We start from the raw sequence: 16,024 nt of genomic DNA, 5'->3' as shown, positions 1-16,024 counted from the left end.
TAGGTTAGAAGCAATCCAGTTGTATCATGTAGTAAAGTAAAACATTAAATCAATGTGTACAATGTGTAGCAGAATTCAGCATTCTGTTTGTTAAACATTCATCAAAAACCTGTGTGTTTGATTTTCTTGAAAGTTTCTATTAAGATAATCTCTCCTCTGTTTTGAGTCCTCTTTATTTTCTCCTTGGGAAAATTTACTTCTTTTCTTGTTTTTCCCATGAAATGTAGAGTTTATAGTGTGTGATTCATATGGCTTCCTGTTTATAATCTTATGATAAATTTGCCAAATTCAGTATTTTCTCCTGTTTATCTTCAAGTAGGCATCCATAAGATCTTAAAGAATAGTCCATAACAAGTTATAGTATTTAGAAAATAGAGAAAACTCATTCCTATTCGTAATCGATAAAATTTATATGACTTCATTTATTTTTTCATGTTCCCTTCTTGTCTTTTTTCAAATGAGTGTATTTAAATATTCTTACATTTGTATCCTGAGTTTTCACTTGGCAATATTTAATAAGCATTATACTATAGTCTTTATAATGATCATTTAAAATTTTATTAACTTCCTTTTGATTTAGCATTATCTAATAAGCCTGAACTTTACAATAATCACTTTCAACATCTTAATTCCTGTTTAATATTCCATATAGTAGATACGCTGTAATTTAAGGAATCATTTCTCTGATGCTTGTCATTTAGATTTTTTCCAGTTTTCTCCAGTATAAATTATGCTCTAATGAATAGCTTTTAATATCTAAAGAGACAGACAAGACATAGACAGAGAGAATGACAATGTGGTAAAGTGTTAACATTTGGATAACTTGGGTGAAAGATACACAGGAAATCTTTGAACTATGTATTCAACTCTTTCATAACTCTGAAATTATCTCAAAATAATTTAAAAGAGTACATTTGAATAAGTGGAATTATTGGATCAAATGTTATACATGTTTTGAAAGCTTTCTTTTTATATTGTCATTTTATACCAGTAAGTGGTACAACAGTATGTGAATATCTGTTTCATTGCTCAATTAGCAAGTGATCTATGAATAATCCATGTAGAGATTTCTTCTTTTTCTAAATTCATCAGCAAGTGCTGAATTGGAGATGGAAGGCTCTAGAAATGTGAAAAAAGTGGAGGTCAGGGAGAGAGACAAGAGATGCTGCATTTAATACCCATGTCAACATTTTTTTTGAGTAATTTTTGTAAGTACACAGCAGCACAGGAGCGGAAATGACAATAGATTGTTGTTGGTTTTCTGTTTATGTTTGTTTTTTTTTTGCCTCATAGGTGAGTTTCTATCTAGCATCTATGCTCTGTAGATTACTCCATATTGAGAGCACAATTTGTAACAGCGGTATATGCCACGTCATAGAATCAAATATTTTAAAGCTGGGAGGAGCTTAGGGGTTCCGCAACCCTAATCCTGCACTTTTCCAGATAAAAATAAGGAAACCCAGTATTAAAGAGCATGGTTAAATGACAAAGCTAATTAACGGCAGAACCATTTTCACAATAAACTTGTCTTTTTTAGTATCCTTAGGCTTTTATCGTAAACATCGTAATCTTAGTATGCCTATAGAATGAAAACAGATCCTACCGTTTCCATATAACACTGACTGCCAGCTACTTGGATGTTCTTTTACCTCTTGGAAGTTCTTAGACTTCTCTGCATCAGTGGATGACCCAAATTATCTAAGATTCTTAAGATAAATATGTAAAGGTATAGACCAGTGTGCATTGCGGACCAGAATTATGTTTTATTATTTTTATTTTTGGAAGAACAATACAGTTGCATCAGAAATATTTACAAATGAAGAACTTTAAAAGAATTACTCTAGTGATTTTTCATCAAATATGTATTGATTGCCCATGGTGGGTCACTAGTTCTTTCTTCTAGGTGCTAGGGATACAACATTGGACAAACAAAATCTGGCTTTCAAGGAACTTACATCTTATTGAGAAATTTACATTCAACTGAGTATAAACTGAGATAGATAAATTGCTCTTCTATGCAATCGAAATTAATTGTAAAGATAATTTGCATAATCTTTATCCTGAGGAAAAAATATCAATCTCTAGGGGTCACAGTGCTTAGGGTTGCCATTTGTAAAAATATGAGCATGGGAAGCAGAGATAGAAATACCATTTTATGGTAGCCAGGTATTGTGCATTTTATAGCACTACATTTATCAGTTCAGCACTAAAGAAATGCTGATTCATTCATTCATTCATGCATGCATGCATTCATTCATTCATTCCTTTTTAACATTTTGAATTTTCCCTTCCATCAGATGTTCCGAATGTGGCTTACTGTCTCCTAGCCTAAATGAGGAAGATACTTTCATTTGAGATTCTTGTGGTGACTGAAAACTTCTTCACCTAACCAGATTTACATCTCTATTAATGCCACCAAATTTATAGTCATACATTTTTCACTGGGCAGTGAAGACACCGCTGTTTTGCTGTTATGAACGAACGTGATAGCAGGCATTTTCACGCTCACATGTACAAGTAAATTTATAGAGTAAATTCTTACAGGAAAAGATTCTGACGTGAAAGGTTGTGAGCCGTTTATTTAATAGACATTATCAAAATGTCCTCCACAGCATTTGTGCCAGTTGACATACCAACAACAATATACGGAAGTGCTCTTTTCTCCACGAACTTGCTCGTACTGCTTGTGCAAAAGTCTTGTCCTTATAATTGGAAGTGTTTTTCTAATATCGCTCCACTTTTTGTAGTAAGGATAAACGTCTTTCACTTGCTATTTAAAGAGATCTAGATTTTATACCTCTGGATAGTTCGGTAGGTTCCAGAAAAAAGAAAGACAGAAAGAGAAGTAGTTTATGAATTTGGAGGCTGCATTTCCACTTATTTTCACAAAAGAAACATCCTCAAATTAAAAAAAAGTACAAAGTTATTTGATATTAGGAATACTTTCGGCACATCTCTTCTCTTTGAAAAAAATCCTTGTTTTGGGTATGTGGCTATTTCTATTGACTTTGGTTTCACAGAATTGTGTACGTGTTTTCCTTCCATGAATAAGACTGAGATGAGTTCATTTGAAAGTATTGAAAGACAGACAGTGTCTCAAAACCAGTTGTTTGGTTATTTTGTTTGTTTGTTTGTTTGTTTAATTTTCTTGCTACCTTACTCTGAATCAATGCACTGAGGCTGTGGACAATGTGTACAACTTCTCCCTTTGGAATTTCCTGGAGGTGATTATCTTCTTCCAGAATTGTATTCCACTTGGCACATACCTTATTTGGGGGGAGAGGAGCTTAGAATTCTTTTGACTTTCTGTGAGTTACATAGTTGTGTTAACTTTTGTAAAATTTGGACCCCATCTACAAGTGATGACATCTGTTTAATTTGACCATATGTTATTTTAGTGGCAAACAGCTAGCTACCTAGGAGTAAGCTAAAATGCACAGGATACAGACATCATATGGGTTAAATTGTAAATTTTTTAACAAAATAATAATTGCAATATAATATAGTTCATCACATAATTCTTAATGATAAACATTTATGTCTAAAATGTACTGATTAGATTTCTTGTCTCATTATTTATGGGTTTTATGAATTAATATGAACAATATGTTACATTATTCATTAGCTTTGGAAGGCAACTGTATTATAAAGGCTGCTTTTCAACAAAACTTAATGGGGTTCATATCAAAATTCAGTGACAGGAACTATTAAGATTAGAGGTAGCATTTTGATTGACAGCTAGAAATCAAACTCAAGAATCTCGTATGAAAAAAACCCCTCAAATAAAATTCCCACTAGGATATTTGGAGGTGCTGTATGGATGTCATAGCATTTTGTTGTAATATCAGTTAAGGTAGAGGAAAACATAGTTCTTTTGTGCCTGGTGGTTTTAGGGTTCTTTACCATGTTCCCCTAATAATACCTTTATTTTCTCTTCTGTGCAAAGCACTCTGTTCAGTGTCCTTTTGTTTTTCCCTTCTGATTAGCAGGAATTTTCAAACTGTACACATTACCTGATATTTTTTTTTCTTTAAAAAAAAATTAGAGAAAACATAACATGTATGGAGTGCTTACAACATGCAGTACAAAGTTTTGTGCTGACACTTTACTTAACTCATGTTGTAGATGGCCTCAGAAAGTACAGGTACCTTGTAAATGACTCAGCAGTCAATAGTGGAGTCATCATTCAGCATCATGACTGTTGGACTCTAAAAGTCAATCTCTTAACACTATTATATTTCTCCAGTCACACTAGTGGGGAAAAGGGGCCAGCTGCCAGCTGTTTGAACTGACCAATGCAGCTGTCTAAGCTTACTGCATTTTGCAGTGCATTTCAGGAACCATTGCTTTGCAACTGGGGTAGAGAATCAGTCATTTGCTCTTTTATGATTCCTCTGCGTGATGGCATTTTTAGACCTTTTTTTTTTTTTTTACAAAATAAAAGAGAATTTGCGTTTTTTGAAGTTCTACATAAGGGTCATGGTATTTACGACCACATTTAATCCTCATTTAAAATATGTGAGGTCAAGATGGACAAATTGAGGCCTATTAGCTTGCTCAACAGTGGGAAGTGGCCCAAATGCAGCTCTAAAATTCAGAGGTTCCCAAATGCCCATGGATGATGTGACATGAGCAAACATAACCCTTTTGTCCTTTAGAGACAAACGTTATAAAAGTAGGTAACTGTTTTTATATTTTCCCCAAATATAAAACACAATAAAATTTTCACTTATCTTCTATTTTTGAAGACATTTTAACTTGAGTTCTCAAATGGGAAAAATGTGACATTTTTTCCTGGTACCTTAAGATTTTAGGAAGTATAGAACTGATGATCTTATGACTCTGCCTTTTCCCACCAGAGAGGACCTACTTTTCAGAACCAAAATGTCATTATGTTACCAGTGGGAGATTTGGGGAAATGTTGCAGGTAACAGAATAGTCTATTTTGACACATGTCTCTATTATTCCTTTTCAGATATGCCTCAGGTCAAGCATATTCTTAAGACGCTCTCTCTCAAATAAAAGCCCTTTGTAGAATACCCAAAGAAGAATTTGATGTCCTGTTTCCCTAACAGTCATACCAAGGAGACATATTCTGCTTAGATTATGTGTCCATGAGTTGAAATGGGCCGATAGCAGGTCTGAGCTTGAATGTTAACCATACTATTTTAAGAATTACCAAGAACTACAAGTAAAATACTTAAAAATTCTCAGGTGATTAGAGTTTGAGCTGAACTTAGTTTTGTGAATTTAAAACTAGAGATATTTGGAGGTTACTTTTTATGATCTTGTCATTCACATTAAAATAATTAAACAATTCTGTTTCAATATGGTAGGTTTGAAGATGATAATCATGACCTTTCTGTCACCTGGTACTTCAATATCTACAGTAAATGCAGCTTTCTTGGTAGGCTCGGTCTATTCTCTTCAGCCAGAATTAATTGCTCTGCACTTATTTGACTACAGAGGGTATTTGGACCTGTTTGGAAACTATGCTTTATTTGTGACACATTGTGTCAAAAATGGGACAATTATTCAGAAACATCCCCCTACCATAAGATTTAGGAATTTCAAAGACTCCACATTGTTTTATTCATATAGAAGACCTTATGCACAGAGATATAAAAACTAGGAAGTAATGACTTTTAGTGATGTCAATTTAACATGTCCTATTTAGGTAAAAATTTTTTTAAGTGGGGCTTTTAGAATTAGATGGTCTTTCCTCTCCAGGATAACCAAATTAGAAAACACTGTTTCTTTCCTTTCTTCCAAAAAAAAAAAAAAAATGAAACAAAGAAGGAAAGAAAGAAAAAGAAAGAAAGAAAGAAGGAAAGAAGAGAAAAAAAAAGAAAAGAAAGAAACAGATATTTCAATAAGCATTTTGCATGACTCATTTTATTTCTTCCTTAAACAGTACCACCAAATATAGGAATTGTTATCCCCGGTTTACAAGTGAATAAGCTGAAGCTTAGTGAAGTTCAATAACTTGCTCGAGGTCATACATATAGCAAGTAGCAGGGTTAGAATTCCAAAATGCTGAATAAAGGCTCAGTGAAATGAAGAAACAAAAGAAAAGCTGAGTCATGTTTATCCTACATTCTATCAAAATCCGAGACTCAGGTTAATTGTGTGTAATAATTCAGTGTTCTAACATGCAGACTGACAGGGGAGAGACCAATCTGCGGATGACTCTGGAGACATATCCTCCTTCTGCTTATGGCAGCGTAGTAAAGACCTGACTTAGCTGATTTGGGTTAGTTTAGTGGAAGAACAGACTGGAGGGACTTTCCCAGCCCCCCCCCCCCATTTCTCTTCTAGACAATGGAAATTCCACTGTTGCAGAGCTATATAGGCTCTCCCTGCCCCCCTGGTTCTTATAAATATATGTGAAGTTTTCAAACGGCAGGCCCCTCAGTGAGAAAGAATCCAGCCCAGCTCTGCTCGCCTTAGCACATATCTCTATGGAATAATGAGGGATTGGGGGGATCAAGTGTTCTCTGCTGTTTCTCTGTTTATAAGTTTTTACCCTCTAAACATTATTTAATATTTACACCGTGTAGCATGTGTATCTATGTTCCCTTTGCACAACACTCCTGCACCATTTAAAACAAAGCCACTGGTGAAGGTATCTTTGTTAATTTCATAGGCTATCACTCTGGATGAGAATTCTTTGAAGCTGAACAGTTTAAAGTGTATTCTGTTATCTTTCATTCTCATCTAAGCATTTTGTTTTCTGCTGACTTACACCTGTTAATCCTCCAAATGTGAACCCAGTCTACTCAGGGATCAGCTTCGACAAAATCAAACCAAAATTCAGAAGAAAATGTTATACACTGGAATTATTCAGCGTGAATCTTCTATGTCAGAAAGAACCATCTTTCAGTAAGTAAAGAGAATTGTACAAGGAAATAAAAATAGGCCATTTCACACCAGTGTGTTTCTGTCTTTCTCTCCCTCCCTTACCTTTACTCTCCTTGTCTTTCACTCTTCCTCCCATGACTCCTCTTTCCTTTACTCCTCTTTCTCCAGTGACTATGCCATCCAGAAAGGTACAAATGTACAATAAAAATTACTCCCTAAAATCAATGTAATAAAATCTTCATGTCAATGAGATACATCCTATGATGTGATAAAATGTATTTCTTATTTGTAAATCCACTTAACTATCCTTAGTGACTATGCGATTTCTCCTTTCCAAGGCAAATATTTGATTTTCCAGAAAATTCAATATTTGGAGTTCTTATAAATTCCAAGCTGATTTGTTAAGGGAGATGTGAAAATACACAATTCACAATAGGAAGAAAGTCTATATCTTCTTTCATTTAATTTCAAAGGAATCTCAAGTGATTTTTTTCCTCTCACTTTTTAAGTACCCCAATATCATATTGGTGAAAAAATACAACCCGTGAAATATAGAACCAGAATTTGAAATCAACAAACAAATCTGGTGCACTCATCTGTTACTATTACTTTTATTATGTTCAAAACCTCATATTTCTGCAATTTATTACCAATATTATTTACTACCATATAGTACTGTTTTAATCAGTTGAACAAAAGTTTTAAAGGTTTCATGACATCAGTCTGGAGAGACAGAAAGCCTGGCATACACTATTGGTGAAAATGGAACTTGATGAAACCTATTCTCAAATGAAATCTGGCAATTTTTTTTACCAAATCTGAAATATATTTGAAACTTAAAGTGCATCAAGATATAAGTACACTGATGTCAGATATGTTATTTGTAAATATCTTCTCCCATTCAGCAGGTCGCCTTTTGTTTTGTTTTGTTTATGGTTTCCTTTTCTGTGCAAAAGCTTTTTATTTGATGTAGTCCCAATGGTTTATTTTTGCTTTTGTTTCCCTTGCCTTAGGAGACATATCTAGAAAAATGTTGCTACTGCTGATGTCAAAGATATTACTGCCTATGTTCTCTTCTAGGATTTTTATGGTTTCAGGTCTCACATTTAGGTCTTTAATCCATTTTGAATTTACTTTTGTGTGTGGTTTAAAAAAGTGGTCCAGTTTCATTCTTTTGCATGTAGCTGTCCTGTCTCCCCAGTACCATTTGTTGAAGAGACTGTCTTTTCCCCAGTGGATATTCTTACCTCCTTTGTCATAGATTGATTGGCCATATAAGCATGGGTTTAATATCCAAAATATATAAAGAACTTATACAGCTCAGCACCAAAAAGCAAATAATCCAATTTAAAAATGGGCGGAGGACGGAGAGGACATTTTTCCAAAGAAGACACAGATGGCCAACAGTGAGACTATGCTCAGCATCACTAATCATCAGGGAAATGCAAATCAAAACCACAGTGAGTTATCACCTTACACCTGTCAGAATGGCTAAAATCAAAAAGACAAGAAATAAGAAGTGTTGGCAAGGACGTGGAGAAAAAGGAACCCTTGTCCACTGTCGGTAAGAATGTAAATTGGTGCAGCCACAGTGGAAAACAGTATGGAGATTCTTGAAAAAATTAAAAATAGAGCTACCATATGATCCAATAATTCCACTACTGAGTATTTACTCAAAGAAAATGAAAATACCAATTTGAAAGGATATTATGCATCCCTGTTTATTAAAGCATTATTTATAATGGCCAAGATATGGAAGCAACCTAAGTGTCTATACATAGATGAATGGATGAGGTTGATGTGGTACATGCACATACACACACACACACACACACACACACACACACACGCACACAGAGGAATATCCTACAGCCATAGAAAGAATGAGATTTTGCCATTTGTGACAACATGGATGGATTCAGAGTGTATTGTGCTAAGTGAAATAAGTCAGGCTAAAAAAGACAAATATCATATGATTTTACTTACATGTGGAATCTAAAAAACTAAACAAATGAATAAACAAACAAAAATCAGAATCAGACCTGGAACAAATTAATGGTTTCCAGAAAGAAGGGGGTGAGAAGATGGGCAACATGGGTGAAAGGGGGTGGAGATTCAGGCTGCCAGTTATGGAGTGAAAAAATAATGTGAATAAAAGTTACAGCATAGAGAACATCGTCAATGATACTGTAATAGTACAGTATGGTGATAGATGGTACTACACTTGGGGTGAGCATAGCATAATGTATAGAGATGTTGCATCACGATGTTGTGCACCTGAAACAAATGTAATATTGTGCATCAACTATACTAAAAAAATGTTTTTAAGTGTACACTGATTTGACTGTAGCTCTCTTCATAATAACGATTAATAACAAAAAGTCACTGTAATTAAGGTTCTTGGTAAGTGCATTATGATACACCCATATGAGAGACACTGCTGAAATGTAGATATGTATGGGTTGATTGAATAAAAATCTTCAAGATGCATTATTAAGTGAAAATTATGTTACAGAAAAGTAAGAATAGTATGATTATTTTTTATGTTTAAAAAATATATATGTAGCTATATGCATGGAAACAGTTCTGAATTTACAGACAATTACCTGTTAATAGTGGCTCCCTTTGGGAAGAGGGATTGAGGGCATGGGGTTGTGGAAAACTTAACTTTTCATTATGTAATTCTCTGAGCATTTATCATATCTAATTATGTGAATGTATAACTTTATTTTTTAAATATGAAGAGGCTAGTGAAATTGTAGGCCATTTGGGCATTAAAATGCACCGATAAATATAATTTGGAAAATATTAGTTTGTATGTTACACAAGTAAAACATTGCAGTATAAATCTCTAAGTTATTCTGCATCCTCAATACAAAAGGAATCCTGATTTTAGGCTAGATGCTCAGGATTCCCGGAGCAAGTTTTAGAATGACTGACTAGAATTGGATATGCAGAGCTCAGAAAAAATGCTTAGAGACAGGAAAGAGCGAACAACTGCTAATGTGTGTTTGCTCAGACTATAACAGCCAAACAATTCAATCAGATGCAAGGAATAACGGCAGGAAAGCAATCTCCTGTTCTCCAGGCCATCATTGGTATGGACACTAAGCCTCCTTCTTCTCTGTATGCGTTAGCAGACCTCCCATGGACTCTTGCCTTGCACAGCAATCAATGGCCCTTTGGTCATTAAAGAGGTATCCACAATCCCTCTTTGGATGCCCTGGTACTCTGCAGGTAGATGTAGGTGTAGAGTCCATAGTCACTGCACTTTGGGCCCTGGTGCCAGCCAGGGTGCAGCACCAGCCATCACCTCCTGTCAACACCTATACCAGGGATGAAGTAGCTGATCTTTGAGTGTCCCATTGAAATGGGAGGAAATGCACTTTTTCTTCTCTTCTGAGTTTTGCTGGTGGGTCCAGATCAAAGTCAAAACAGTTCAGGGGATACCACACTGTGAAGCACTCAAAATCTTTCTTCTCTTCTGACATCATCCCTTTTCTTCCCTCCACGCTAAAACCAAGCTTGCATATCACGAAGCTCTTTACTTTCAACATGAATTATGCTACCTGAGAGGTTAGAGGTGGACGTGAATTCTTGGCATGTCAACTCTGGAGAGTTGGCTTTAATATGTCAGCTTTAATACATCTCTCGTTAGATTTGTTGTACTTTCCTAAAACTAAAATGGCAGCTATTCTGTCTACACAAGCAAAATGAAGCATTTCGCCTTTTAATATGGTTTCAGTGACTACTTGGTTGATGTACCTGTTTTCTAAGGTACAAAGCAGAAGGCTATTAATCTGGATCACATGAAGACATCCCACATTTAGTATACCATAATGTGGAATTGCATTTTTTCCCTCAATATGGTAGTTAAAAATGCAAGACTTTGGAGTCATGGATCTGAATTCTCACTTTTATTAGCTAGCTGCATAATTTACTGAAAGTAAATAATCCAATATCTTTGAGTCTCACTTCTCTTATATCCAAGAGTAGGCATGAAAAATGAGGATTAGAACAATTCTGAACTACTTAGACAAGTAGAGTTCCACAAACGTGGAATTTGGGTGGTTACTACTCTTTCTTAAACCCATTAATGGCACCACCCTACACTGGTCACCAAAGCTGGGAGCATTTGAGTATTTTAGTATCAAACTCTTTCCTTCCACCTTCTAAGTTCAACCCATCACAATGGACTCTAGAGCCAGCTCTGCCTTTTATTAGGTAATTAGCCTTTCTTCTCCTTAGTCTCTTCTTGGATACAGTGGACATAATAATACCTAGATCACAGGATTGTTGTATTAAATGAGATGATGTATATAAAATATCTGCTACGTAAAAAACATTATAAACGTAATAATAAACCTGTAACATACTAGTTAAAATCACACATTTTATGTAATATTGTGTATAATTAATAGTTTATCAGTTTCATACTTTATTTTTTTATTAAAAATTTTTTTTAATGTTTATTTATTTTTGAGACAGAGAGACAGAGCATGAGCAGGGGAGGGGCAGAGAGAGAGGGAGACACAGAATCTGAAGCAGGCTCCAGGCACTGAGCTGTCAGCACAGAGCCTGACGCGGGGCTGGAACTCGCGAACTGTGAGATCATGACCTGAGCCGAAGTCGGACACCTAACTGACGGAGCCACCCAGGCGCCCCTCAGTTTCATACTGATTATGATTAACAAATTATGATTATGATTAACAAATAATTTTATTACACAACTAATTATAGCATAGTCATATAACATAAAACAGTAAACATTACCTAAGTCTTTTCTTTTTTTTTTTTTTAAATTTTTTTTTTTTCAACGTTTATTTATTTTTGGGACAGAGAGAGACAGAGCATGAACGGGGGAGGGGCAGAGAGAGAGGGAGACACAGAATCGGAAACAGGCTCCAGGCTCTGAGCCATCAGCCCAGAGCCTGATGCGGGGCTGGAACTCACGGACCGCGAGATAGTGACCTGGCTGAAGTCGGACGCTTAACCGACTGCGCCACCCAGGCGCCCCAGTCTTTTCTATAATAATATTAGTATTATAGAAAATATTAGCACTGGTCTTTGTGAAAAGGTTTATTTTAATAATGAATTCCATGTCTCTCATTGATAGTGACATTCTGATTTTGTGTTTCATCTTGTGCCGATTCTGGTATGCTGTACTTTTCAATAAATTTGTCATCTCATCTAAGCTATTACTTTTTTTTCCCATAAAATTTGCTAAAAATATTTTCTTAGTATCATTTTAAATCTGTAAGATCTGAAGTGATCATACATCTTTTATTATTGATACTGGTAATTTATATTCTTTTTGTTAATCAGTTTAGAAAGGAATTTATCAATTTTGTTGATCTTTCAAAGTACCTAATTTTCTTTCTTTCTTTTTTTTTTTTTTGAGAGAGTGTGTGAGCATGAGCATGGGAGGGGCCGTGGGGGAGAGAGAGAGAGAATCTTAAGCAGACTCCTTACCCAACGTGGAGCCTACACAGGGCTCCCATCTCATGACCATGAGATTATGACCTGAGCTGAAATCAAGAATCAGATGCTTAACCTTAACCGACTGAGCCACTCAGGAGCCTCTCAAAGACCCTAATTTTCAATCTACTGTATTAGTCATTTCTATTGCTTATATTTTACAGTTTTATATCCCTTCTATTTTTTTTCCATTTACTTTGCTCCTATTTTTTTCGCTTCCAAAGATAGAACCATAGGTAATTGATTTTATACCACACTTATTTTGAATTTAAAGCTTTTAAATTTCTCTCTGGGCACTACTTGAGCTGCCTCTATGAAATTTTGGTATATTTTCATTTATTTGGAAAGATTTTCTAATTTCTCTTATGATTTCTCCTTTGACTTTGAGGATTATTTAAAAATTAATTATTTCACTTCTGAATATTTTGGGTTATCTAGATATATTTTTGTTTTTAAGTTCTATTGCATTGTGATCAGAGAACATATTTTGTATGATTTATGTTTTCAAATTTATGTATATTTGTTTCAATTGCTTACACATTGTTTATCATGGTGAACATACTACATGTCCTTGAAAAGTATGTATGTCTGCAAATGTTAGGGGTAGTGTTCTATAGTTATAAATAAGATCAAGGTTGTTGATGGTGTATAATTTTTTCTCTATTCTACCAACTCCTGAAAGAAGGATCATTATTTTTGAAGCTCAGTTTTCCTTTATGTATTTGAAGTGTTGGGCTGGATAACACATAAGGACACTAATGATCCCACTGAATTGAAAGTTTTAGGATAGAACTTGAACTTGTATTATGTTTAAGGTCACTTTTTCCTCGATGACTATATACTCTTTCCTGGCAAGTTAGGCAATTCTACCACTCTAGTGTCATTTGTCCTAGGGAAAAATAGTTTTTTTTTTTTTTTTAAATTATGGGTATAAGCCTATTCTCCTCTTGTAAGTTTAGAGCTGTTATTTATCTTAAGAAAAGACGTATGACCCAGAATGAAATAAACATCACATTTTTGAATGCAGTAATAGTGAGTACTTGAACAGTGCTATGTAAATATACTTTAAAAAGCAAATCGTTTGTTCAAAGAGCTTATATGAAAAAGACAGATAGTTGTGATAACAATATTAACTACTATGTCAGTAGTCAAGAACTGATAAACTGAAACTGAGTGGTTAAGGTCATTTGACAATCTCATTTGATTGCCCTGTAATTCTTTTTTTTTTCCTTTCGTTAAGTATCATTCAGTTTTTTTGGATTTTTTTTATAACTGCAGTTCTTTCTAATTCATACTCTTAGCAATTTTCTTCAGTAAATATATCATATTTTCACTTGATGTTCAGAGTTACTTTGAATATTTTGAGGACTTGATATCATAAACTCTTTCCTCATGACTTGCCAGGGAGGTCTCTCTTCTCTCAGATACTGGTGCAGTAAATTGGGATTGTACTTATGATCTCTGAGAATGCTCTGCTCCACTTATCATGTCTTATTCCAGAAAATACCACAGGCTGTTCTTTCATTGGTGCTGTTCATAATGTGAACCAGGAGAGGAAACTTAATTTAAGAGTAGTGTAGACTTAAAAAGAATAAAAACAAAAAGTGGGAGCACCAGGGTGGCTCAGTCGGTTAAGCCTCCAACTCTTGGTTTTGGTTCAGGTCATGATCTCACGGTTTGTAAGTTTCAGCCCCACATCGGGGCTGTGTTATCAGCACAGAGCCTGCTTGAGATTCTCTGTCTCTGTCTCTCTCTCTCTCTCTCTCTCTCTCAAAATAAATAAACTTAAAAAAAAAAGAGTAGTGTATTTTTTAGTTTGAGTAGTACCCATGCTGTTTAGCAGGGATGAAGGGTAGTACTAAAGTAACAAGATGATCACTTTCTGGGATCTGGAAATAGAGAATGTGGGGTAGATAGGCCAATTGGAGGTAAAAGAAATAAAAAAACATGAAGATCATGAGTCATGACATAAAAACAGAGAGTTGCTTGTCCCCACGGTTGCCTTGATTCTTGATTATTCATTCATTATACAAACATTTACAAGGACTGTCTTATGTCCCATGGAATATTCTAGATGCTGGAAATGTGGCAATAAAAGTGAAATCTTTCTAGTTTCAATTCTATTCCAAGTATATGTGTATACACATATACACATGTGTATATTGACTTCTCTATTACTGAGATTGGATTTTCTTCACTAAAATTTAAAACAGCCTAACAAATGTACTGGAAAATGATGATCTTAAAGTAACATTTTGTAGTAGTACATTTATAAGGTAATTCTCTCTTTTGTCACCAAGGAGAAAAATGAAGAGACTTTGGGGGAAAAAATACTCTATTTCGTGTAGTTGTTGGCTTTGTCAACAGTTTTGTATACTATAAACCAAGGTTCATATCTGCATTGAATTATTTCATGTAGTGGTTACATGGGGGATAAAGTCAAGAAACAAAGCTTCTAAAATTAGTCAACTGAAAATCCAGAGGTAGAGAGAGAAATAAAGAAGTCTGATTTGTTAAAGCTTACGAACATGCATACTTCTTCCAACTAAAATTTAAATCCGTTTTATGTATAATCACTTTTTTATAATTATGCTCAAGTTATGGTTTTCCTTATCAAACTTTCAACTAATGGAATTGTGATTGCTTCGACTCCAGATCTAGGGTGACATTAATTGATCATCTTATGGTTTAATCCTGGGCTCTTATTGAACAACAAATAATAGCACTTTATCGTGTTAGGTATCTAAGTGTTTTAAATAAATTAGTCCATTTAATCCTTTTCATAACACTGCATGGTAGGCACTCTTATCACCCCCACTTTACAGATAAGCCAACTGAAGGTAAAAGTTTTATAATTTGCCAAGTTATACTATAAGTCAGTGTCAGAGCTGGAGTTCAAACCCAGGACATCTTGCTGTGGACTCCACACTGTCAGCTACTTTGCTAAACGCTCTTGTTCCCTTCCAGTTTCCTGATACTGATATCTCAAAGCTGATCTCTGTTTTGGGGCCTGCCCTATACCAACTGGTTAGAGGGTTCTCAAGCTCATATTGTACCTCTGACCACTTTGATCACAAAGGAGTGTTTGTGCATATTCAAGAAAGTGTGATAATTTAAGCAAACGTCATGGTTCTAATCATATTCAACCCCAGTTAGATTAGAAGCAATATGCTTTAATTATTTTTTCTTTCTTTAAGACAAGATTTTACTAACAAAAACAAAACAGTTAATTTTATAAAAATGTAAGAAAGTTCAACAAGCTAAAAATTCCCTTTTTTTCCAACTGTTGAGTGGAATGACATTTCTACATCTCCAATTTCTTTTTCATTTTAAACAGTTTTATTGAGATGGAATTGATATTTGATACACAGCATATGTTTAAAATGTGTAATTTGGGTGCTCCTGGGTGGCTCAGTTGGTTGAGCATCAGACTTTGGCTCAGGTCATGATCTCACAGTTCATGGGTTCGAGCCCTGCACTGGGCTTTGTGCTGATGGTGAGGAGCCAGCTTGGGGTTCTCTCTCCCCCTCTCTCAGCCCCTCCTGGCTCATGCTCTCTCTTTCTCTCAAATTTAAATAAACCTTAAAAAATATTTACTTTTATCAAATGGACTCATACAGTATGATTTGTCTGAGTCTTTTGTTCAACAAAATTACTTTGAGATCTATTCATGTTTCTGGGTATA

This window comes from Leopardus geoffroyi, chromosome D4 (genome assembly GCF_018350155.1).
Source record: "Leopardus geoffroyi isolate Oge1 chromosome D4, O.geoffroyi_Oge1_pat1.0, whole genome shotgun sequence".
Taxonomy (NCBI): Eukaryota; Metazoa; Chordata; class Mammalia; order Carnivora; family Felidae; genus Leopardus; species Leopardus geoffroyi.
This window is presented reverse-complemented; position numbering follows the sequence as displayed.